The 25,627-nt window shown below is 36.1% G+C and overlaps 1 protein-coding gene across 1 annotated transcript in view; it reads right to left on the bottom strand.

The window, feature by feature from the left end:
• GALNTL6 (polypeptide N-acetylgalactosaminyltransferase like 6) overlaps positions 1-25,627 on the bottom strand; it is a 423,774-nt gene that overhangs the window by 330,402 nt on the left and 67,745 nt on the right. The gene's annotated exons all lie outside the window — the stretch shown is intronic.

Raw genomic sequence — 25,627 nt, 5'->3', positions numbered from 1 at the left:
AAATAAAAGAAGCTACATGCACACTCCATCAGAAGTGATGGAAAAGATTCGTAAGTAAGGAAATGGCATAGAAAATTACTAAAATAGAGAGGATTCTTATTTCCAAGGAATGTAATAGAGTTTTTCTGTTAGTCTCTGGTTCCTACAATCACCCAATGTTATGAAAAAACTACAGTTCTAAAACTTACTTTGCTAAATAAATTTATAATTTCTTGACATTTCTTTAAAAAGAATTTTAAAAACCAAACAAACAGCAACAACAAAACAGAACCAAAACCAAAAACCACCCAAAACCTAAAAAACTGTGATCTGTGGAAACCTGAAAGTTTAAACTCTATGTTTGGACATGGTTTAGAAGAGAATACATTACTTTCACAATCTCAGGAAACCGTGAATAAAGGATCTTCAGTACAACAGTTATAGACAGCAAAAATCATCCCAAAATTCAAGCAATTTAGGGATAAAAGAGGATTTACAACTGCATTTGGGAAAACTAAGTATTTTGGAGAAATTTTTTATGATGTTTTGAGCAGTATAATACACAAAGAGCCTCAGAATAGGAGGGGGTAAAGCAGGAAATAGAGGCAGAGCTTCATATCCTGGTCATCAATATGCTACAGTGCCTGGTACTTATGGATGCACAGCCTTAGGATAATTTGCACAAATTCATCTTTGTCTATTTAATTTAGGGTAACTGACACACAGCAGAAAGGAATTTGTGTTCTTCCAAGGAGGAACTATTGTTTTGTTTGGCTTACAGTTCTGTTATGGGTCTGGATGGCAGAGAAACTGGTACAGAACTGTTGCTTGTCAGCAGAACTGGTGGGTTGCAGGCTTTAGTGCTGTTGATCCCTCTGCTAGAAGAACTTAATGCACTTCCCAGTGCCTGTGAGAACTCACTTTGCAAGAGTTAATGTAGAACTAACAGAACCAAGTAAAATGTATTTACAAGTGAGTGAAACAATAGAAACAACCAGCAAACCACCACCATAAAAATCACATATAACACTTCAAAAAGATATCTTTAGTCAACTAGAGTCAGGCATTTATTTAAACAACTTAGATCAACAAGATCTACAAAGAAAAATAAAAATTGCATTTCAATCATCCAAGAGCAAAATAGAATTGAAGTAAAAAAAATCATAAAAGAACAACTGAGTTTGTATTCTTATAGTAAGATGAGCTTTAAAGTTAACATTTCAGTCAAAATTAAAATGAGGAATCAAAAAATCATCACACTTAGAGGCAGAAAAAAAAAAAAAAAAAAGAAGGGAATAAATGCATATTTTACAGCAGTAAAAATAAACTCCAACTAGCAGAACCAAGACTGGCTCATGACCTGGTCTATTAAATCAGGCAGTACATCATTTTGAATTAGTGCAAAAAACCTGAAAGATACAGTCCTTGTCTTATAGTTGAGTGTTATAAAATAAATTGTAAAGCAGCACATAATGACAAGGTGCAAGATAAAGGTCTACAAGTGAAATAAAAATGGACAAGTAACAGTTGACTATGATTGCTTAAAAGAAACAAGATGTTTAAAAGTGTTCAAAGGTGAGCACATCCATAAGATGTATTGACAGACAAGAGGATGTAAAATGTTCCACAGCACATGACAAACAATTTAATCACATTTCAAGTATATTTTTATACATTAAAACTATATTAACAAGTAACAAGATTTAGTTAGGACATCAAGATGTAATAGCAACTGATCTGAAGTACCAAATGTATGATTACATAGGTATCTTAAGATACTCTGTAATACAACCACTGAATGTACTGTGCCCATATAGACCATTTATAGCTCAACTCCCCCAAAATTTTACACTCCTATTGACTTTGGTTAAAACAAAAAAAACACATTAACTCTCTGGCTGCACATTTTGATACCTGTTGGATTTTTGTATACAAATATAATGTAAGAAAGGAGTGTTATGAATGTTAAATTCACTTTCATGGACTGAAGGATGGAGGCTCCTAGTCCCTAAAGACCAGGACACTCATTCAGTAATGTTTCTATTTGTTCACAAAAAATATTTAATGTGACCTTCAATAGGTCAGTGACTAAGATACCACATTATGCATCTTCTCCATTTTTAACAGTCTAAACACAAGTCAGTTTAATGAAAAACTTCCATATAAGAAAAACACAATGTTCAAAGTATTAATTTTCCAGTGCAAGTCCTCATAGATATCAGTTGGATCCCTTAGAGCTTCATAAAAATAGTTCAAGCTTGTTTTGCAATATATATCTCAAAAAAAAAAAAACAATAATTGGTACTTGTGTCATTGAAGGGAGTTGTAAAAATGACACTGTGTAAACTGCCTTCCTTCTACTTAAAACCTGCTGCGTGTGGAATGATGGGCAGGGACTGAGTGCCTGTACACACAGGAGCTGTGCAGTAAGACTGCATACTTCTGTCACCTTCAAGAGGCACAGGGGAAGATGGAGCACTGAACTTGATGATCTATGTGTGTTACTGATTCAGTGATTTTTCCAAGCAATTTACTAAGTGTTACACTGAATCCATGTCCTCCAATATCCTACTGGTGACCACTGCGAAAAACAGAACCTTCAAACTGGTCTCACTGGCACAAAGGGACACTTAAAATGAAGATGATCATGAGCCCAAGTTCTATTTCCCACCCCCATGTATATTGAGGAGCAGGGTCTGTCAGAAATATCTCAACATATGCATACAAAAGAAGATGAACTGAAATTGACTCAAGAGAAACGCATGAAGATCACTCCAAGTTTTGCAATATATGTTACAGCAGCAAAGACTCACTGTTAACTAGCTGCTGTTAGCTTGGATGCTGCAGTTCTGCTTGACACGTTTGTGCTCGTCCCAGCACCGAGTGACATCTAGGAAATTAATTAGATCAAGTTCCTCTCTTCTCATCCAGGACAACTGGTGATAATGCTGATAACCTTCTGTTATCAGGAACCTGTCCTTCAGCAATGGGGAAACACATGTTCATTACTGCAGATGTGGCCAGGGCAGAATGGAGAGGCAGGGAGGGTGGTAATTTCTGCTTTCATATTAGGTCCCCCAATATCTTAAGTATGTCAGTGGCAGGACAGGACTGATGCGCCGATTTGTTTTATAGACTGTATTTTTCTCCTCCATTTTCTTTCCTCAAGGCATGAAAGCATTCAAAGTTTTAATGCTTCTTTCTACATTATGTATTTTTTTTAACCTTTACTGGTAAAAAATAGGGACAGATGGAAGTGCAAGAGGAAAGTCTACAGCTCAAAAAAAACTTTTAAAAAAAATTAAGTTAAAGACCAATCAAAAAAAAAAAAACAACACACTAGTTAACTAATTTATATTTTTAAACAGTATAATATTCTATTTAAAAATAATTTATTTGCTTTTAAAAAACAACCTAGATGACTAAACAGCACCTTTCAGATTCAAAATCTGAATCTAGGAAAACAAATTCCCACAGACGAGACACAGAACTCAATCAAGTACTGAGATTCCTCTTGTAAATAAGGAAAGGACACAGAACCCACTGCATCAGACATTTGGAAAAGAATTGACAAAAAATAGTTAAATTCACTTCCAGTGTGCCTTCTCACCAGAAGAAAGAGAAAGAAAATGCATACAAACTGTAGGTGAGTTAAAGAAAAAGAGCCTTCAGATAATGGTTAAAAATTTGTGGGACAGCCAAAAATAGCCTGAGCACCCTTCTTCCAGAAAAGTTGTCTATTATAGCATAATAATTCACCATCAGTAAAAATATTTTATAAAATAAAAGGAACACTACTGTTCATATCTCATGGGATATGAAGCTGTTAAGATAATTTGATAATCTATATTTAAAACACCTAGAATAAAGGCTTCACCAGGTCAATATTTCATTGGCATTTTAATTAAATAATTGGTTTAAATTCTAAACTGGGAAGTGAATTTATGATCTTATTTAAACAGAATAACTGAGGTCATCAAATGACTTTCAATTAAATTGTTAATTGATTTTTCTTTAATTCTTTAGGATGATTGATGGCCACACACTTAGTTGCTACATTTGTTAATTACCATCATGAGTCAATTCCATACAGTGCGCTTGAGTACTACTGCTCTAGTAATCTCCGCAATAATAAAAATAATTTCATAGTTTTGTTATATCATTTTGCATTACTCATGCACGCTTCTTGAGGCAGTTTATTTTTTAAAAATTGGTAAGGTAGATCAATCTTTTGCATAGGATGTAGTCTACAAAATTAACCTGCAGGTGAATTAGTAGTCCAATCATTTTTTCCAGCAAATCTTGCACCAATTGACTGAATAATCTTTCTTATGACTTCCTTATGTTCGTTTCATTTTTTGAAAATTATACAAGACAAGATACCTTAAACTTCCTTTAACAGTTGGTGTAGAGATGGCAATTTTTTTCACATGTTCTCTAGCTTCATTTACAGAGTTCTGTAATCTCCTTACAACAGACCTTCTGTGATTATGCACTAAATAAAGACCTAGAGAAATGACAGCTTGTTTTCACACCTAAGTACTGCTATCTGTCCTTAGTTTGTTGACAGCACAATTCCCATTACCACCAGCAGTGCAAAAAGTAGTGTAACTGCTTCACCTTCTTTCAATCTGGCTTTAAACTTTAGGTTGAGATAAGCAATTATTGCATTTCCTAACACAGTAGGAATAAATAAATAAACAGACTCTGCCTTTTTCTTAACAAATTCTATACTAATGAGAATTTTGATAGGAAGATATGAGCCTTTCTGAATGAGTATCTAACAATTTACCAACAGTAGTCCTTCTTTCATTTACAAAGTCGATTCAAAAAACCCAACCCAAACCAAAAAACAACCCCAACCACTAAAAGAAGTGAGTTCTCCACAGCTGACTGAAGCAGCTATCTCAGCCTATCTCAGTAAAAAGATCATAATTTTACCACCATGTTGGTGGTCATGACCATCAGGGAAGGCAGAAAATTATAATTCTAATACTAATCACTAATACTAGAAAATTTGCAAAGGCTGTATGGAGAATCTAGACTACCACATTTTTGGTAATGTGTTCGACTACTGTATATTCAATAACCAAACAGAAATTACACGATCCATTCTGCTGTTTTACCAGTGATTAATGTGCAAAAGACAAACCTTTGACACCCACCATCATGCAGTAAACACTATGTGTTCAGAAGAAATGGGACTGTCTAGGCCACAAAGTAAAAAAAAACCCAATATTTTTCAAAGTAGGGATAAATTTAGATCTGAAAAAACACAATGCGGACACAGTGAAAAAAAAAACAAACCAAAACCAAAACAAATGAAAAAACCCTAAACCACAGATTAATGCATAGGAAGCTTATTTTCTACGGAGTTCATTTTGACCACAATTACTTTCTTATTGATTTCTTTGGTGTTTTTTGCTGAAAGGCAGAAAGTTTCATTTCTCTTATCAAGTGATTATTAACACTCTGATGAAGTCCAGTGTTTTACTTGGGTCTCCATTTGTTCAGAAATATCTAGTAATTTTTTTCCAGTTTATCCACTGTGTTTGAGCAGATAAATGGTTAGTTAGCACCTGTCTCTACTTTGGACTTCATTTGATACTAAGGTTTGCTAAACCAAGATGTTTGAATTAGATTGGGTTTTAAATCAGGCATTCCATCTGTAGCACATGTAATTCTAGGTTTTCTTTTATAAAAATAAATGTCTTCTGTTGTTACAGCATGTCCAGGAAATTTTAAAATCAGAAATAAGTTGATAAAAAGAATAGCTCTGGAAAGAAGAAACGCAAGAAAATTCAGAACAGTAAGAGATGCAAGCAAAAGATTTTCTTCCTTTTAAACTTTGACACAAGCATGGGTACGTGAACAGGTTTTTTGCTTCATGTGGGCAAGAAAGGGGAAGAAATTGAAACTTAGAATTATTTGCTGGGTGCAAACAAGCCTTCAGGAGCCAGCAGAGAAAGCAGAGACCACTCAAAATTCTTTTTGAGAAGATAATCTCATTATAGGTCAATGGAATGTGAGAAAAGGTTGAATAAAATGGAACAAGGTTCAGTGTAGTGGATTTAAAACTGTGACTTTATGAAAAGTTTTTGCTTCCATTTAAAAATAAAAAATATTTCATCAGTCTTCAAATATGCCTGATTACAAAGAGGGTGGCCATTTTTCCTGCAAGTCGCATTTCCTAAGAACTGAAAATAGCCAGCCTTTATGAAAATGTCTTCAGACATAAGTGTCATGCTTATGTTAGTGAAATAGATCTTCTTTCCTTATTTTCTACATTAGTAGTTCACTTACAGAGGAACTAATTAAAGACACAGTTTGTCTTCCTACAATGATTTTTCAATGTTCTCCCTTATGCTCATTTAGCAAAATGTTCTGAGCCCTTACAAGGGATAGCAAACAGAATCTCCCTTTTTTCAAACTCTTTCAGGACAGCTAAGCTTGGAGATTAGCATGGACAGGATGACTCACGACCCTAACATTTATACAGCCTGGGAAGCAAAATGAATTTCTTTCATTTTTTTACTTTCCTACTTAAAATCATGAAACAAAGTCAATGAAAGCAGTTCCACAGCTTACAGGCAGAGGTCAGGAACTCGTAGGGCACCTAGAAACCAGGAAAATACAATACAGGGTTCCGCACAGAAACTTCACAGTCCTTCAGATTGTTGTGATTCTGTTATCTTCCTCCCAATTCTTTCTTTTATTTCCTCTATTTATCTTTTTGTTACCTAAAGGCTTACACAAAAGCCTGATATCTACCACCCAAGGAAACTTTAAACTACAAACTATGAATTGTAGGGCTTTTTCCTCCATTTACATTCCTGCTTAGCCAGAGGCAGCAATTAACCCTTACAAGCTGTTTTACAACATGGACCATGTCTTCCTATTTTACATTATGCTGTCAGCACTTAACAAATTATCCTAATAGCCATAAGATATACTCCACAAGGAGTATAAACAATTCACACACCACGTTTTGACCCTTCAAGTACAAAATGTGACTCCAGGTATTTTCACTGTTCTTTAAGAAACTGAATTCCATCTCAACAAAACAGAATTGGATACATGGAATCAAAAATCCTTATAGTAAAATAACAATGAAAAATAGAAAACTATGAAGAAGACTGCAGGTGAAATTTTAAGGAAATGATGCCTGGGAAGGATGCAAATGAATTAGTCTATGTTGCCTACAGAATTATATTTAAAAGACAGTGCCACACTTCAGGTTCTGATCCCTACACTCTGTAATTGGTATTTACTATTTTAAGTCAAAAAGCAACTTATTTGTGGTATATTGTGGGACGATCATTATACAACTTACCAGTAAAGACACTCCACATGAAAAATTCATACTTCTAGATTTTGCTGTCAAGAATATTTAGGGCTTTCTGTTAGTGAAACACTGTCTTTGACAAAAGTGCTCTTGGCTTTAAGTAATTGCAAAATCAAATGTCATCTATTTCTGTCAAATGAAAGAAAAGGAAAAATACTAAGAAACTCCTCTTGCTAAATACCCCTCTGCACACCAACTATGGTTATGCTAATGGGCCCTGTCCTCAGGTCATCTGTTCAAATTAAAGAAACTGCCTCACAGTAAGAAATCTGCATAGATTGCCAATTGTTCTAGTTCATTACCTGTTAGCAAATGTGAAGAGCCAAAGCCAATTCTGACATCTATGTGTAATGAATTCATTACAATGCCTGGCACATTTAGCTTTGGGAGAAAAAACAAAGGACAACAAAAAGGAACAATGCAGATTAGATTTTTATTAAGAACATTTGTTTAAAGGATAGTTGCTGAATAAATTCTCAAAATCTTATTTCAGCCTTTTCTGAAGTCTCATTTTTTAGTAGTTTATTACATAACTTGTTTCAGTTTTAAGATGCACATATGTAATATTTATAGAAATGTGGGTTAAATAAAACAATGTCTTATCAGTAAACCAACATGTGCCTTTCCATTTAACAGATCATTCTAATATACGACATTTGATTTGCCTGAATTTCAGGAAAGGTGACTGTAACTTGAACATCCCCTCTACAATACAAAGAGATATGTTTAATATGAAGTCTTACAAAGAAATAAAAATCATTAGATAAAGACTTTATTTGGGGATAATTTATAGAGAAAAACTGGCATTTTTTCTAACTGTTTGCAGTATTTAGTCTCCAGATGAACACTGTTTAAACACTCACAATTTTAATTATTACATTTTCAACAAACTAGTGTTTTTAAAATATAATCTCCAAAGAGCATATTAACTCAAATGAAATAAACTTTGCCTGTCCTACACATTGCATGTTCATTTTTTCTATGAAGTCAATTTAATTGCCCACACATATAACAAGATACATTCAATTCATAATAAGGTCCTATTATGGATCATCTACAAAAGTAGCATGGGTGAGAGCTTTGTTTGACATGATTAAACAGAAGCATGCAAAATTCCAGACTTAGTGTGTATGGGAAGCTTCAGTACCCTAAGTATGTGTTTGATAAGGGACAGGGCTGAAAATAGCTGCCCAGCAAGTCTTGAGATATGTTGGGAAAAACCTTTAGAAAATGAGGTGGGCAATTAATTAACAAAGTCTTTCATGCATTATGCAGTGTGGGAACTCATTGCAAATGGCTCTTTATGAAATACATCAGAATGTTATTCAGCGCTTTTATTTATGATTTATTAAAATTTGCAGGCAATGTCAAGGCATTTCTAGGGGAGCAACGCTTTGTGATCCAATAGAAGAATACAGAGTATTTTTAAACAAATAAAGAAAATTAATCAGATGGGATATTAGACCAGTAATGACAACTGCAAGATTTTTAAAAGCCTCCTCTTTTCAATAAATGGGAGAAGGACTACCTTGGCAGTGCTAAGTAGCCTCCTACTCCACTTTGTAGACTATTTCTCCTTGAGAGCTAAGAGTTCCTGAACTGAAACACCATCTATGACCTATCATGAAGTATTAAAATCAACTGACCCTTGGTGCTTCCTGCACAAGATATTCTGAAATACCTTTGCCTGGAGCATCCCAAGTATCTCAGCGTTTGCATCAGGCTGATGAGCAACACACACCAGCACTGTTCCATCTCTCCTCTTCGAACCCTCTTGCACAGGTAGCTTTTTTGATTTTCGTAGCATGGCCATCTCTATGCTGCAGTATCAGAGTGTCTGTCCCCAAGGGGGCTGCATGTCTCTTTGATACAGGAATCCCACATTGCCCAAAGGCAGCCAGTCACATGCTAATAAAACCCTGTCACGGTCACTGGAGTGCTACCCATGTGCATCAGCATGACAGCCACACCTACTCTCATGAAAATTCATAGGCAAAGGGGTTGTTGATGCAGATTTTCAAAAGGATTGAGCTGTTACTTGATTTCAGTCTTTCAGCTGTACTACCTGTACCTGTTCTAGCTGTACTAGAACATTTGGAAAAGAGGGAGGGAGGCAGGGAGGGAGGCAGGGAGGGAGGCAGGGAGGGAGGCAGGGAGGGAGGCAGGGAGGGAGGCAGGGAGGGAGGCAGGGAGGGAGGCAGGGAGGGAGGCAGGGAGGGAGGCAGGGAGGGAGGCAGGGAGGGAGGCAGGGAGGGAGGCAGGGAGGGAGGCAGGGAGGGAGGCAGGGAGGGAGGCAGGGAAATCTATGACTGCACATCATCACTTAATCAGATTATTTAACTGCAGTGGTTTGGGTTTTTTTTAAAGATAACAGTATCTCTTAGCTTGAAGAATACAATAACAGATTTTTAGTCACTTTAGCTCAACTTCTGACATAATAAAGTAAAATATGGCCGAACTGAACAAACCAGTATTACTGGCCTGTTACAGGCTATATATCTCTTCAGGAGGAAAGGCACACTCTGTACACATGCAGAGCCTACCAAAGTAAAGAAACATCAAATTTCACAGGTCTAAGATTAAAAAGTGCCCTGAAAGCTTTTTTGCATCTACCCTGGAGTAGATTTTAAAACTCTGACTCAACTTGTGGTGCAAATCACTGAGCTTAATGTGTGTTTATTGTGCTGACATGACACGTTCTCTGCTTTAGGAATGCAAGTGACAATCTGTTAGTGAAATAAATTAAAATTTAATGCTAAAAGATAATAGCCCCTGTCTTAAAAAAAAAAAAAAAATACTGCACATTTTTCCATTTTCTACAGCTGTATGAAACAGAAATTTACTCAGGTGATAAGAGGTTAACAAAATCCCTGCAGAAAAACTACAGTCACTGACTAACTGGTTTCCACTTTTGTTTAGCTATTTCATTTTGATAAGCTTTTATCCCCAGGTAAAGCCAAAATGATGCTGCTGTTCTTATCACTACACTTGATCAATCTTTCCCGCTTCTGAGGGGGAATCTTGTAAACCTTCTCTTTTCAGCACATCCATCAGGCAGACAAAACAAAAGGTAAACCTGGCAAATACTGCTTGCTCAAGGTAAGCATTAATCTTAATAGCTGGCTGTAATTAGGAACAAGATGTATAAACTGACAAGAAGCAATAAATAACTTGGAACCAGAAATGTGGTAAGATTTAAACTCAAAGACTGCACTTGGCCTTAATCTACTTTAGTCACTTTGCTGGTATTCCTCCATGTAGTAGCATTTAAGTCAAAATAATTGTAGAACAATTAGCATATAGAGTTTTAATGTTTCACATTACCAGTTACTGAGAAGTCAGCTCAGGATTTCAAATGCTGCACGGCCTGGTGCCCTGCTCATTTGTTAAGCCATCTCTAGACCTTCAAGATCTATCTACCACCTAGAGAGACCTAGACTAATGCCTGAAATCCCTTTCTGGGGCTCTTGCTGACCACTCCAGGCTCCTCTCTTACCTTTCTCCTCCACATCTTTGGTCACAGTAAGAACTTCCAGTACATTTAATATAGTTCCTGTGCATGAAGTAGCTTAGTTGTTTCCACTCCCAGAGTAAATGGACCATTACCTAAACAGCTTGAGAACTTCCCCTGGTGTACAAGGCACCATATGAAGAACTGCACACAGGCAAATCAAAAATGATCAGAACATTTACACACATCCCACAAGTAGAAATGTTTGTTAAAAGGTGACTGCATCACGAGAAACCAACAAGCCAAAGACATTTCAAGATTCAGCAAGAAACAAACTAGATTCTTTCAGAGAACTTTTTAAAATCAATGAAACACCAGTACAAGAAAATTCCTGCCTAATTAAACAAAAACCAAAAACATATCAAAACAAAACAAAAAAGTGGTGGCTCTGTGGTTATTTATAGCTACCAAAAACTGCTGTCAGAACAAACAGTAATGTTATGTGCTGTTTCCTAGATATAATGGAAATAGGCATTAATGTGCTTTCTTTGAGTCCATTCCTATTGATCAAGAAGAAAGATGAAGCAATTTTCTCAGCCATGCACCAATATAAGCACAAACACCAGAAAGATTTACCACAGTGTGACTGCTACTACACTTTTGAATCACCAAATCCAGGTTCTCCTCAATCAGGAAGCAAAGGCTGACTTCATTCCAAGCCACGGAAGTCCATTCCCTATCTGACAGATAATAAATAGCACTAGTAGCATAAAAAGGCTTCCCTGATTTACCATGTTCACTGTGTAACTCAAAAATCAATTTCCTGAAAACACATTGCCCTGAGACAAAGGGCATTTAATTGTGATACATGTTTTTGAAACACCAGTGACCAAACTGTTGCCAGCTAATGGAATCAAAATGGTGTAAGTTAAAAAAAATAATTAGTCATTACATTTTAATGTTATACAGTAAAAATAAATTAGCTTAAGAAAAAGCTATTTAAAACATACAAAGCCACTGTTAAGAGAAAAAGAATCCCTTCTTTGGACAGTACGATGTGGGTTAGTTACAAATATTATTCAGGCTTCAGGGTTTTAAAACAAATCTCTCTTATACCCTCCCCATACTGTTTCAGACAGTTATTACAAAAACAGTTGTGAATACAGTTTATGTAAAAGTTCCCAACTTTCATGTCTTCAGACTTAACTGACCTCAACAGTATAAGCAATTCTATCATCTACATAAAGCTTTCCGAATAAATTCACGAATAAATACCTTAACCAACATTACCACAAAGTAACAAGGGACATACAGCCTTTTTGTTGTTTGTTTGTCTTCCTAGGAGAAATGTCAGCATAGTCAGAATTATAGAATAAACAAAGCACAAAGATAAAAAAATAAAACACCAAGAAACAAACCTATTATTGATTTTTAAATAAATGTAATATAAAGAGAATGTCAACAAAATAATTCAGCTACTGCTTATGTGATGAAAAAACAGGAAAGCAGAATTAAATGCTGCCAGCTGTGGCATACTCGAACAACTGAACCACAATTTATGTTTATTCTTTAAAATAACTCAGGTAATGAAATCAAAGCATAACATAAATGGTTCTCTTTCTTCGGGCAGCACAGTAAAAATGTCAAATGCAATGGCTGTCATAAAAAGGTAGGAATACAGAATCATCATAGAATCATTTAGGCTGGAAAAGACCTCCAAGATCATCAAGTCCAACCCTTAAATAATCACCACTCTGTCAAATAGACCACAGCACTAAGTGCCATATCTGGTCATTTCTTGAATGCTTCCAGGGATAGTGACTCCATCATCTCCCTGAGCAGCCCATTCCAATGCTTAACAACAATGCTTTCCACAAATAATTTCTTCCTGATGTCCAGCCTGAACCTCCCCTGGCTCAGCTTCAGTCCTCAGTTCATCTCATCCTGCTGCTGTGTGCTTGGAAGAAGAGGCCGACCTTCACGTGGCTCAGCCTCCTTTCAGGCACTTGTAGAGTGTGATATGGTCTCCTCTGAGCCTCCTTTTCTCCAGGCTGAACAACCCCAGCTCACCCAGCTGCTCCTCACAGGGCTTGCGCTTCAGAGCCTTCACCAGCTCCGTTGCCCTTATCCATCAGAAGATGTAATCTACCTCACGCAAAGTTATAGGTGCAAATCTAAACGGGAAACTCTGCACCCACAGAGCTGTGCCAAGGGCACTCTTTGTCTGTGACAAGTAAACTTTTCACACTCTTAATGTCCAAAAGAAGTTAGGAGTAGCTATTTACTGAACTTGTAAACTGAAGTTTACATGCAGAATTGAGTGCTTTTTCCTGTGATGGAGAACCTATTGAAACAACGTTCTGTGAACCAGGAAAACAGATTAGCAAAAATTACAGATCAAAAAGAAAGGTTACTATTTTTTGTGATCTACTGTGTTTATATTCAATGGTGTACACACACTTAGCAATGTCACTCTCCGCAGAAGGAAAAAGCTTCCCATGATGGACAAATACAGTTTTTCAAGTGGAGCGAAGAGTGACCACATGCTTAAGGATACAGAAAAGCATCACAATTATCTTGAAAAGAACACCTATTACCTGCAGGCTGGACAAAAAAAGAAACAAAAAAACTCTTCATCCATTTTAAACTGCTGAAAATTATTTTGTAGCTTCCCCTGAGACAGAACTCTTCAGACACAGGAGGAGGGAGATACACTACTTGATCTTGCTTATGAATGCTGACAGCTACGGAAATTTTCTAAAAACTTTCATTATATAGAGTATCAGTCATCACAGACCAATAAAGTCAGTAAAGGACATTTTTTTGCATAAAGACAACTAAAACCAGCTGTATAGTAAACAGAACTGCTTAATTGTGGCCAAACTGAAGACAGAAAAATAGCAAAAGCCCCATTACTTGGATCCTTATATGAAAAATAAATAATCTCTAAAATAAAACAGAATTCACAAAACATTTAATATCATTAAGAAAGCCATGAAAACAAAAAATGTTTGCATAAAATTAAGTTTATTCAGTCCCTATAATGATGTTGTTCTAGCAAATTATTTATATTTTAATTCAAATAACTTTTCCTAATGTCACTATTAAAATGGAAAGAACATAAACTGGATGGTGTTGTCTACATATTGAAATTACAGAAATTGAAATAGTAATCTCAAAACCTAAATGCAACATATGCTTTTCTCTACTACTAATTCAATTGAATGCTACGTGGACTAAAAAATATATAGACTGTAGCAATCAAAAATTTTATTTTCAATTGGCCGTGAAAAATACCACATGTAAAAATTCTTTGGTGTACCTATTTTTCCCTAAGTAAAAGTATTTTTAACTAAGCTTCCCCTTCCATGTTTCTTTTAAATATTTGTACACTTACTCAAGAGTAATATTTAAGTATTTAGTGATTAGTGTTAGTAATAATGATTTAAAACTGGTGTTCTACATATGGAAAGAGAATGTAGAGTTAATTAGTTTTGGCTATGTAACACACAATTTTTTTCTCAGAAGTGAAGAAAACAAAGTGGGATTTAATCTAAACTGAAAACATGGTATTTCCATTTCCAAGAGACACTTAAACCTGATTCTTCTGTCAAAACTGGTCAAATGAGTGTTTTTATTGCATTTCCAAAAATATTCTAAAAAACTAGTTTTATCTTTTGTTTCAAGAAATAAGCTTGTTTATACAACTGCATCGAAGATCAACACTTTACTTTGACAGTAGGAAACATGAATCTGATGCCTAGGGTGGAAAACTTCTTGGGATATGGATCTGATGCTGCTTTCCAATCTGATGTAATTTGTTTACTGTAATGTCCAAGAGGAACATCTTTCAGAAATACAAGAAAAGATAATCCAGCCTTTTAAGGACAGACAAAAAATTAATGAACAGCAACGATAAATAGACGTGCCATTAGATAAACATAATCTGAATTAGTGGAAGATTTCTCTCCCTATATATGCTTAAGGATGCTGTTTAAGGGCTAAAAAAGAAGTTCAAGGGTGACAGGACCAGAGGCAGTCAAAGAAAAAGCTGTGTCAAGGATGGAATTCATAGGGCAATGTTTTGCACCAGAAAAAGATCCCCATGTGTAGATATTTAGGAATGAACACCTATAAATTACAATAATGCATATGCACAGGTAGGTAGATACTAAGAAAAAAAAATAAATCCAAAACACAGAAGATGGGATCCAATGATCATATTAAAGAAAAAAAAGATTCCATTAGTGTACAAGAATTTAGAATCCACATTCTCTATATCCAAAGAAAAGCAATACCCACTTGAGAAGCCAGAGACAACTGTGCCTCTGTGATGAATGAGTAGATATTCCCTTTAGAGCAAAGAATAAGAATTAGAAGAGAATGAAGAGACTAAATATTCACCAGCAGTGGGAAAGCACTGAATTGGAAAGAAAGATAATAAATATATCTAAAAAAAAGCCAAATATGGAGAAATTATAAATATGGGCAGGTGGGATCAAATCAAGCTAATAGTCAAATAACAAAGAATAATTAGTTTGAATTATTCTCATTTTTGCAGTAGGCAATGCTGAATGAACAGTCCTTTCAGAAATCTAATTCAAGTACACAAGCTCCATGGCTGAAGACTGAGATGGGAATGTGTGTGCTATTACATTACCCAAGATATCAGAACAGAACATAAATTTATGGGAAACAATTTTCCAGGACTAAAATCAGACAGTCTTTTCAGTATGGTACACAGAGGTAAACATCATCAGAGAAGGAGGAGCAACAGACATTTTGTGCCCCTGTACAGAGATACTGACCCAGAAATCAATCAACTGGATCGCATCTGCATTTCTACCAACTAAGGACACTTCTAAGGAAAAGTCATGACTAGCAAGATCCATCACAAATATAGTAATATTGCCTCCCTAAAGTGTGTGCAGACCATACAACTACTGTGCTAATTTGGTAGTGGAAAAGCAAGCTTTACTATTTACTATCAAGGCATTCCAAATCTTAAGACCTTTAGGAAAATGTGATGGATCCAAAGCAAGCTCTTGAGAAAGCACTTACTCCTCAGGAAAGCAGATTCTGCAACCTGTTCTTGTTCAAGGGACTGCAATGATCAGCTCTAACCATTGCAGTGACCTTTGGATTGCCAGTCCTGAAAAACATATATTAAGAACCTGACTACACACATCATCAATTCTGATCACTGCAGATTGAGAGGATAATCAATTTATCCTCTTGTTGTCTCAGCTGCTGAGACATATAGACTGTATTTCTCAATAGAGCGATATGAAACTTTATGTGGTATTAGTAAAAATGAGTAAATAGGGCCAGGATACCAAAATATTTCACTGATGGGAAAGAAAATTTAACGATCCACTTTCCATTTTAGAAATTCACATCCTTTCTAACACATCAAAAGTCACTGAATGTCATCTACACATTTACTGAATTCTCACTTTGTTTTGAATGCCTGTCCAAATTTCTGAGAGACTGACACATGAAAAGATGGAAAAAGGAACACACATTTAAAGCAACCCACCCAACAGGCAAAACAATCAGAAACAACACACTACAATTACAGCAGCAGACTTGCTGCTCGTTTCAAGTGTCTAAGCCCTCAGCCAGGTCCTCAGTGCTTGAGGCTTATATTACCATTTCTAAAACAAAAGTGTTGATAACATACCCTGTTTTCAGCATAAAATACATCGATTTCCTTTGGAGGTAGAGTATGTGGCATTGATCTGAGCACTCGTGATAGACAGCATGTTGTGACTGATAAAAGGCATTGTTCTTAAATCCTCTTGTCAAGACTAAGAAAGCAGATGCAAGGTGACAAATTAGAAAAGGTTGAGAGCTGGGGGTAAATTTTGAGGTAGTTGGCTCAACAATTTGAAAACAATTTTGTAGAGATTGCCTGATTCTTGCCTCATTCCCTTGCTTCTTAGAGGGAAAAGCAAGCAATTGCCTAGATATCCATTGGAACATTTAAACTCTTAAACTATGCATCACTGAATGTTCTGTTTCCACTGGCTATCAAAAATCTGCTGCAATTAAATGTGAAAACAGATTATTTCCCTCAGCAGCCAGCTGTGGACAAGAGAAGTAGAGAGGTCAGTGGATTTTTTTGCTACCATGAGATTATACATAGTAAAGTTTTGGTAATCAAAAATGGACTGTAAGCATCAGCTGCTTTTGCTTTAGCCTCACAGATGTTGCTCATTAGTTGTAGGTAAACCATTCAACACTAGAAGAGAATTCCACTCAGTGATGCAAGTGCTGGTAAACTGCACTAGAATAAACAAAACAAATTCATCACTAAATGTAACCTAAATACCCAGAACAAGAAAGTACTCAGTACCCTGGGAATCATTTTTATAGATGCAGTCTAGAACACAGGAACGTTGAGCCAAAAAATTAGCATTTAATTGAGCATAGACCCAGCTTCACAAGGGTAAAGATACCTCAGTTCTCCATACACCATCCTTCAGCCCCTCTCTGTGCAGTGAGAGAGCAAAGCTTTGTGTTGTTTTTGGAGGAAGGAAACTAGTATGCACTGGATCATAGAAAGAAGCCCATTTCTCTAGACCAAAAAGATATGAAAAAATAAAAGAAAATGCTTGTTTACTATTATTTTAGCATTACAAAGAGTTGATTGAGGTGCATCACCTTACATTCAGCAGATTTGTGCTCTTTTAGCTATTTTAAAATCATTGATTTCCAGTACACTCAAGAGTTTGAGAAAATTAAGAGAATGTGCTCTTTTTTTACTGACAGCGCAGATGAGAAAAGAGCAAATTCAGCTGCCTGATTTAGTCATATTTTCATATTTCTAATAAATCAAGAAACCATAAATTTTAGATGGAAGGCATTATTTGATTTTTGTAGTTCACTGATTTGTCCCATTCAGAACTTTCCAAGATTCTTGAAAGTTTTTATTCACAAAAGGCATTACTGAAGAAAATCAGTGTTATTGATGTTTGACAAGCCAGCAGATAAAACTCATTCTCAAGACACATAGTATCTCAATACCAACATTCATCAGATCTCTCAAAGGACATGATCCTGGTTTTAAAACCTTCCAAGAAAATAGCATCATCTAAGTCCTCTAACAGTCAGCTGGAAGATGAAGTTAAAACATATTGTAGAGAACTGGAAATGCAAGACCTAAGCTTAGGTTTTCCTTTTCTTCACAAGGTTACCTGAAGATATCTTTCACTTACATCTTTGTAGGAATGTATGAGTGTTCTCAGTCTGCAAACTAATTATAAATGTGTGCATAAACTTGGAAGGCAACGTAAGAGTCTATTTGTGCTTTACCTTTAAATTAAAGCACAACAATTAAAACTTGCATTTTGGGGGAATAAAGTTTATGCAATCAGAGGGCACAATCTTTAATGCTGCAACAGCTTGCTTCAAACTGCACAATAAACCTTTATGTCTATTTACCTCTTTACAGTACCTTAGCACTATGTTGCTTCCAGGACACTAGTTTCACAAAAAGATGTATGTATTCAGAAACTTACCCAGTGGTAAGATACAAATATTGAACTTATTTAGAAGGAAAGACTGAATAATCAGAATAATCATTAAGAGTGCTGATGTGTTTAAAAACACACAAGTTTTTACAATGTGTTGTCCTGAGCTCTTACAGCACAGACAGTAAGTGAACAATTCTCACTGATTGTCACTAACACTGATTTTTTTTTAACATTGCTCGTCTCTTGATGACCACAATCATATAACTCACTAAAAAACAACAGAAGAAAAATATCTGAATGATAATTGCTTTTTACAGATTGAAATCAACTCAAAGAACAGAGATGACATCCCCATTATAAGTTACATTTAGATCCCCACATTACAAGTCCTCTGAATCTCATCCATATCACCACAGAATTTGTTGTCTATATGAGACAGCTGGCCCTTAACTGAAGAAGCACAAAATGACACAATGATGCATAAAAGTAACAACACTGCTGTATGACCATTGGTTTTCTGTATTACAGGGATTTTTCAGAAAGGGAAGAAGCAAATACTTTACATCTTCATTTCTCTATACCCATAGGGTTATGAACCAGAAACCAGTATCTGACTGGGTGTATTCAGGTTTGCTTGGCAAGGTTTTGGTAGTGAGAGGGCTACAGGAGTGCCTTCTGTGAGAAGTTGCCAGAAGCTTCCTCAAGTCCAAGATGGACCTGCCGCTGTGCAAGGCCACCAGTGATGGTGACAGTGCCTCTGGGGTAACAGATGTAGCAAGGGGGAAAAGTTTCTGTCCAATTGCAGCCAGAGAGTTGAGTGAGAAAATCTGAGAGCAGACCAAGGTCAGTAAAGAAGGGGCCAGAGTAGTGCTTCAGGCAGAGAGAGCAGTGATTCCCTCTCAGCCTGTGCTGAAGATCACAGTGAGGCACCTGTGACCCTGCAGCCCATGGAGGAATCTGGGCCAGAGCAGGATTCATCTGCCCTGCCCAAAGGAGGCTGTGAATCCATGGTAAGCCTGTGCTTGAAAGAGGCTTCTGGCAAGGCCTGTGGTCCCATGGACAAAGGATCCCACAGCTGAGCCTTGGAAGGGCTTATTTTAGTAACAAAGTAATTTCTTCAAGCTGAGTCTGGTTTGCCCATAATGATAATAGGTGAGTGATCTCCCCCTGCCTTATCTTGACACTTGGGTCTTTCACTATGTTTTCTCTCCCCTGAGCAGATGAGGAGGAAGGTGACAGAGAAGCTCGGCTGGGTACCTTGTACTGTACCAGGGTCAACCCACCACACTAAGTCAACCAATTTTTGGACTATTTCAACACAAAGTACTCCCTCGGTGCAGTGGCTGGAGGCTCTTGCTGATGCTGCTTCTTAAACTTTAACTTCTGAATTCCTTCCACTCCTCAAAACACCTTTAGAAGCAACCAACTTCCTGTCCTGCTCTGAAGCAGCTTCATTTAACTTGATACAAGAATGATTGACTTTTTTATAGTTATAGTCTACTAAGTGATTGGATTTTGGTATTCTTAGGTTTGATAGAACTATTAAGAAAGTCCCTTGCAACAGATGAGCTGTACCCAAAATAAACCTAATGGATTATCAAAGTCTCAAATTCAATCTGGTAGATTTTGCCTCAAAGCTTTTCACAAATGCAATGACCCATGTGGCAAGGACAATTTATAAGCTTCAGATGCAGCTTTTATTTTGTCAACAGCTGGGGTGAGATGATACTGAACAATACCAGATTGGATACTAGCCGTGGTAACCAATCTTTAAAAGCCAGGTAGAAAGTCCAGATATACACAGATACTTTTCACTTGTCCATTTGGCATTTTTTGGTTTTTGTTTAGTTACAATCAGATGAGCAGTATTCCAGAAGGCACTCCTTATTCTTAGCCTAACACATCTTTGAGATTCTTTACACCTTTTTTACAACTGATCAAGGGTCTAGATGCACCTGAAAGCACTACTGTTCACATACATAAACCTAAGGAGCAAATTTTGACTTTTGCAGTCACTTTGACTGTCTAAGATTTTGCCACTTCACCTGATAGGCAAAGGCTATGACACTGTGCAAAAGCTCAAATAATATAATTGAAAAAAATAGACCATGTGATAACTTTTGGTAGGCACATCTGGAGCTACATACACATAGTAAAGAACTTAAAGGTCTTTCAATGCATCTGAAAACATGCACATCAAGAAAGGTCATTGATTTACTCTTTTTCTTTAAAGAGGAAATACGCTAACATTCTGGTTCTGCTGCTCAGTTACCCATTTCAAATACATAATAATGTCCTCAATATTTATGCAGCACAAAAAAAAGTACAAAAATACTTTAGTCTTTGTGTTTTGGTGGGTTTTTTCACCAATACTGTTTGCAGTTCTGTACAATGTATTAGTTACAGACAAATAACTACAAAATAACTGTATATCATGCAAAAACATTTTCCTAGGAAAGTAATGGACATCTTTCCAAGTATAATGCATTTGAGTCAGTTTTCATATATACAAAAGTTATCAAAAATATAAATTGTCATGACAAAAAATTGACATAAACTGAATAGAAACTTTTGTAATCTTCCTGGGTTTGATACTATGCAAATGATGTATCCATTTACTTTATTAATAAAACATCACCGTATTACATAGAGACATATTTTGCACTTGTGTTTTTGAGCTATTTTTAAATTAGGTTAGATTTGACAAGGGACTATTTGTGGTAATGTGGTAATTAAGATTTGAACAGATGTCAGCATAAATAAGGGATTCAAATGAGGTGTAGGGAGATAAATGTACTCTTTTAGCTGTGCTGGCACACCAGGCATCATTGAGAGGCAATGACAGCATGGATTCTGCAGTTCCATTTTCACCAGAGTTTCTGGAAAATTGTCCAGTAACTCAGGTTTTCTGATATTCATTTTGCATAATCTTTCAGAATCTCTTGATTTTAAAATACATTACCCTTCTATCAATATTTATGACATTAAAGAATTTGATTGATATTTTATAATTGCAACAGTCTTTCATAACAGAAATTATTATCTTTTGTACTATTGCTCATCCCTTTAAAATATAATCTTATTTTCTTAGTCTCTTTGTTACAATAGGTTGCTTAAGCACATAATGATGTGAGCAACACCTTTCAGAAATTACAAGCTAAATTCAGAGACAAGTCCAAATTTTAAATTCAGTTCAAAGAAACCCGTATTTACACTGTGTACACTAAACAAGAATAAGTAGTACATAAATTCACCATTAGCTAATAAAGATGAAGAAAGGTGCTGATTACTTGATTTGCAGTCCCTCATTTAACCTGTATCTACACTGGTAAGTAAACTTGGTGAGACATCACTGTCTGCCCCCAAAACTAACTGATACACAACGTGCCAGACTCTCTAAACCCTCAAATCAATACAGCCATCTCCAAACAAATTTGGCAGTGGTGACCATCCATTCTAAGCCCTGAATCTTATTGAGGCACTGGTGGCTGACATAAGCAACACCATATTCTGAGTGCCAGTGTTCTAAGCCATGCCTTGGCCCTTTCTTTACATTAAGTCAGCAAATCCATCTGTCTATTTACGGAAATATTGCAGGTGTCTTCCCTGTTGTGTCACAACACAAGCTAATAAAATTTTTATTTATAAAAAATAAAAAAGGAATTTATAAAATTCCCAACTGATTTCTCCAGTGCTGATCTTTTTCCAAAGGTGACTTCAATGGAGTTTGGATTAAGAGAAGAAACAGTGTAAGAAGCTGTCATGAAAGGGAAGGTTGGTTGGTTGTTTTTAAACATGTCTTATTGGATAAAAACTATCTTGTTCTGTTTTTGTTCCATTTCTCATAACACATCTCACAGCTACATTCATAGCATCATATTAAGAACCTCTTTCATTTAGAAAATCTCATTAGAATTTTCATGTCTCATTACAAACTCAGAGAGGAAGATCCCTAAATTTGACCCATAACAGTTTATGCAAATGTATTTCAACCTATCAAGCATTCATTATACTTTTAAAATAGAAAAATAACAGATTAACATACAACAATAAATTGCCTCATTACCATGCAAAAACTGGCATGTGTCTAAGCAACAACCTCTCTGCAAACTAAAACAATTTATACTTCTGACCCTGTGATCACATACTCAGAATATAAGGCAAGAAGAGTACTATTACAAGGCTTGGGATATTTAAACTAGTTGTTGGAACTGGTTCCTGTCTTGTACAGAAATCATGATACGCTGATTAGATTATAGGCACTACTAAGTCAGGCTTCATGACCCTATGCAGTTTCTGGAAATAGAGAGAAAGCTGAAACAATGTTCAATAGGAATATTAAATAAAAGTGTCTCTGAAAGAACAGAAATTTCTTGCGGAAAAAAAAATTCACATAGCACTTCAAATTATTATTGGGCACTAGTAAAAAGATAATGCTTCTTCTCAATGAAGACAGAACTGATTCTTATGCGCTTTTTTTTTTCTTTTTTTTTTTTTTCTTTTTTTTTTTATTAATGGGCAATAAGGTATCAGTTAACTTAAAAGTAACATGTTAAGAATGTGTCAAATTTCAGAAATACTGTCATTTGCCTAAAAATCTTCCAGACTACCAAGTACATGAAACATGACCAGACTGCTCTGGACCACAACACTCCAAAAGACACATCCTGGCATTAAGTGTCAAAAACTATCAGAATGTATCAGGCAAGTGTGCTGACATTTTCTAATCTTATAAGCAACCTGAGACTCAACGAGATAAGAGAAGGCTACAGGCAAAAGGTTTATAGGATTTGTGAAAAAAAAACCAAACCTGTTCTGGAGTAATAACACACACATAGGCAAAGCCTGAAACTGTGTCTGGAAAATCACGCAAAAATGCAATCCACATTACATTCCTTTGCAACTTTACAGCCACTAATTCTTGTTTGATGTGGATGAAGAAGTTGACAGAATCCTCACTGTCCTATGGACAATGCTATGGACAGATAATGCAAAGTACTGCAAGAAACACTCCTGAGACAGAAAAGCAAATAGGATTAAAAATCTACATTCAAACCAAAAAGACACAAAACCCAGCTCATGTATGTCAAGGAACACAAACTGCAGCAAGGGAAACAAGGCATATAAGCAGTGCTCAGATTTGGAAGAAAGTGCAACCAATGGCAGTATGTTCTTGTCTTTGCAAGGATCAAAAACTGAATGTGAAAACACAGAAAATCAAGCATGGCGCTAGCAAAAAGGATCAGATAAGTAACATTAGTCCAGTGAAGTTCTTCACAGAGGACTGGACAAATATTGAAACAGAAAACTCTCAGTTTATCAGTCTGAATGGATTGAGGACTTTATTATTTTCTGGTTACACTGACACAGAGGCTCATATGTGCCAGGTGCAGTAATATTAGGAGAGAATAGCCATGGGCAAGCAGAAGTGTTAAGAAGTGGTAATAATCTTACTGATACAGCATTTGCTCCAGTCCTGTCTCCAGTCCTGACACAATAATGAAATAATTTCAGAGCAAAATTTAAAGATTTTACAGATTTCTACATCTGAAGTTAGTTGTCCTGTTACAGAGGACTGAAACCTGAAGTGTTCACCAGGGGAAAAAATCTGTGAAAATCTCAAAATAAAAATGCCCCTTCACACACGACCTACTTGTTGGGTCTTTTTCCTTATTTACAGGTGTAATCTAAAGTATCACACATTGCTATGTCAAATCCTGAAACTTGTTCACCTGTTGATACCCAACACAGCATTCTCTGTTGGGGTCATTTAGATAAACTAGTGGCTCATTTTCAAATTGAAATACACCTTATACAGAAGATATTGTACTGCTAAATTTTGGCAACGCTTGAGAAAATAACTGAGAAATCTGTGTGCAGTTCCTTAGTGAGTGCTGCAATACAATTACAGTTTTTTCTCAGTCATTTCCAATGGATTATTGCTCACACTCTGGCGAGTTTCTGGACTCCCAACAGATTACTGCTATAACATCTGTTTCCTCAGCGCTCATTTCACTGCCCTTTGCAAGGTAATTACTCTACCAATCACTCTGTTTTCAGCAAGATAAAGAACTTTTTTACATAATTCTTGTTTCTCTGGCCTCCATTACACATGGACAACCTATCTTATGGGGGAAAGGTGGCATTTATACAGTTATATCTTTTTATTCTCTTTTGCAGTTCAATTCAGGCAGATAGATTTCTATTTTGTCCCATTTGGGCTGGCAAAAACTGCCAGCACACTGTAACCCATGCTAATCCTAGTCCTGCTTTCTCCATGTGTTTTTCCCCATGTCACATTATTTTATTTCCAGTTAATGATTAGCAGCAAGAGTGGCTCCCTTCTAGTCCTCTTCCGAGCACCATAGATTATGAATATTGTAGTTTCTTGTAAAGGGGGGAAAACACCCCACAAAGCAAAAGCCCTATTATTTTTGCATAAACATTTAAAGCACACATATTTAAAATGCCAGTAATATCAAGATACCCCTAATGCAGAAGTTAATTTCTCATATGGCATTACAGTAGCCAGTTCACAAACATACTTTCCACATCATCCAAGACATGCATAAAAAACCCCCACCACCCAAAGAAACAAAAAGTCCACGAAACACACTTCCTCAACCTCCACATCCAATCACCAAAAAAATAGAAATAAAAATCAAAACCCACCTACTCCAGGTCCTGAAATGTAAAATAATTTAAAAATCATAATTAAAAAAAACCAAAAAAATATTTGGTTTTGTTTTCGCTCTGGCCACAGGTTCAGTGTAACATTTTGGAAAAATTCCCTCAGTCCTGTGTTTTTAAAGAAGTCTGCTAACATCAGCAAAGTATTCCCACACAGAATGTTAAAACTGCTGCTCCTCTCAAAAATAAAAAGGAACTTTCTTTGCTTTCCAAAATGTAGCTTGATCTGCTAATCTTACCAAAGACAGTGTGATCCTCTTCTACCTCAAGATTTCTATTGCAGTGCCTGAATTTCTGTACACATCATAGTGATGTGAACCTGGAGATTTCCAGGATCACCATAAGCAGGATTTTCTTACTCATCACTTAGTACCTAGGATCCTGAAGCAACATCCATAACAGTGTGGGCTGGAAAGCACTTTTTCCCCGGTCACAACTTTACTGTTCCTCTATATCCCCAGGTATTGTTTGACCTAATAAACACTGCCTCATACAATGAGCAACAAAAAGTGAAAAGCTCTGTGTGAACACATGAGTAAAATGCACAGAAGTTAATTAAGTTAAAGGATTTCCAGCTGGTAATGATATATAGATTCAACATCGTTTTATATAACATTTTTTGAACTAAGCCAAAAACCAAAAGCATCAATATGTACAGCAAATGCTCTTAGCAGTGAAAAATGC

The sequence above is a fragment of the Poecile atricapillus genome, chromosome 4 (assembly GCF_030490865.1).
Source record: "Poecile atricapillus isolate bPoeAtr1 chromosome 4, bPoeAtr1.hap1, whole genome shotgun sequence".
In the NCBI taxonomy this organism is placed as follows: domain Eukaryota; kingdom Metazoa; phylum Chordata; class Aves; order Passeriformes; family Paridae; genus Poecile; species Poecile atricapillus.
The sequence above is the reverse complement of the archived record's forward strand: the minus strand, read 5'-3'. Positions and strand labels throughout refer to the sequence as shown.